General features: G+C 41.5%; 1 protein-coding gene across 1 annotated transcript in view; it reads left to right on the top strand.

The window, feature by feature from the left end:
- Cnst (consortin, connexin sorting protein) overlaps positions 1–2036 on the top strand; it is a 90352-nt gene that overhangs the window by 29203 nt on the left and 59113 nt on the right. The gene's annotated exons all lie outside the window — the stretch shown is intronic.

The raw sequence follows: 2036 nt of genomic DNA on the forward strand, positions 1-2036 counted from the left end.
GTCTTTTTGAGACAGGGTCTCACTGTGCAGTTCTGGTTGACCTTGAGCTCACTTTGTAGCCCAGGCTGGTCTCGAACTCACAACGATCCTCCTGCCTCAACCTCCCGAGTGCTGGGATTATAGGCATGTGCCACCACGCCTGGCTCAGGTGTTCATATTTTGTATAAGCCTTGCTGGAATACGTTTGCTTGAAGTTCTTCATCTTAGAGAGCCAGCATGTCTGGTGACTTTTACATAGTGTACGTATTTGGAATGCTGTTTTGCTACAAGAGTCTGGGAACTTGGGCAGCACTGGCTATCGTGCTTTTAAAAGGCAAAATGTGTTAGAATCAGTGTTGTAGCAGTACTTTTATGCAGTGAGATGCAGCTGTACTGGAAGATCAAATTATTAAAATGCTGTTGGTACAAGTACTGGGTGGAAGGGGTGCAGTGAGGAGGAAGAAGAGGCAAAAACATTTTATTTATAACTGTTTCCAAAAGCAGAAAGACTCTGCTAACTAGAAATCCCACTAAGAAGTTTATCCCACTGTTTAAGTTAAGGTATTCAATTAAAACGTTAGGAATGCAGACAGAAGCCAAATACTGTGCAGGAAGTCCCTTCCCCTCTCAGAGGAGGAACCAGGGTGCCAGTGGGAAACCAGGTGTCTGGCTTCATCCTTTTTAGAAGAAAACCATGGAAAATTGAATTCTAACTCCTTGATGCATCTAATAATTGCAAGAGCCAGGGCTAGACATTGTGAGGAATGAAATGTATGGACGGGTTGTGAATACTAAAATAGCTCAAATCTAATCCCACTTATGCAAAAATAGTGCAGAACAGTATTTAGGAAGACTGTATTGCTGATAGGGTGCTGCAAAGGAGTACATTATGTACTCATGTTTAGAATGGAGAAGTCAGGAAAGGCAGACTGGGTAAGTGAAATTTGAGTCAGGTCTTGATGCATTGGTAGGTATCTTGCAAAATAAAGTAAAAAATAAAAAAGTGAAAAGAATTGTGGTGCATTCATACCTTGGAAAGAACATGAGAATCCATGTTATTAAGTAGTTTATGAAATTTCCTTTTGAAGCCAGGTATGGTGGTACACACCTGTAATCCCAGCTACTCAGCAAACTGAGTGAGGCAGGACAATCGCAAGTTCAAGGCCAGCCTGGGTAACTTAGCAAGACCCTGTCTCAAAACAGTATAAAGATAGCTGGGGGTGTAGCTCAGTGGTACAGTGCTGTCTGGCATGTATGAAGCCCTAGATTGATCCCAGCACAGAAACAAAGCAAACACAAAAAGTGCTGTTTGAGAGTTAATCTTGTTCTCATAGAAGAGTCAGAGTCCAAAATGTCTATAGGGCCAAAGAAATGAGTACATATTTTATTGAAATAACTAGTTCTCTTAAATAGTGTAGGTCCCCCTGCCTCTAACCACCACTAACAAAAGTTCTCAACACCAAGTGGTGAGCGGCATAGGAAATGGTCTAATGTGTGGATCCTGCACCTTCCAGAGGAAGGGAAGCTTGGTCCAGACGTAATGCCCACTGTGTTAGGGTAGATGTTTGGCTGAGGCATAGCCTAGCTGGAGAGAAAGTCTTTCAGTTACTCTCTCTCCAGTATTCGTAGAGCATCATAATCAAGAGGGTAGCCTCAGGATCTAACTGGTCCAAACTGCACTTGTAAACTTACTGCCTGAATCACTTCATGTAAGATGAGTCTTGGGTCCCTCATCGGTATAATGGGGCTGAAATTCACTATCTGCTAGGGTAATCATGAGAATTAAATGGAAGTATTGGTCTGAATAGTTTAACTCAAGGCCTGATTGTGCCTCGGCCTCCTTAGTAGTACAGAATACAAGCAATTGTGTAGTTTTTAAAAGGCTGGAAATCACCTTTGAGTAGATTGAGAGTTTTCCGACTCTATGTTAAATAGCCTGTAGAGTTCCTTGAGTTAATCATGGCCCTCCTCCTTTTTAAAAAAAATATAATTGTTTAAAAGGATTTTGCTTATAATTCTTTTTTTTTTTTTTTTTCTTTCTCCAGTACCGGGAACCA

Source organism: Chinchilla lanigera, unplaced genomic scaffold (assembly GCF_000276665.1).
Source record: "Chinchilla lanigera isolate Chin_1 unplaced genomic scaffold, ChiLan1.0 scaffold00005, whole genome shotgun sequence".
NCBI lineage: Eukaryota > Metazoa > Chordata > Mammalia > Rodentia > Chinchillidae > Chinchilla > Chinchilla lanigera.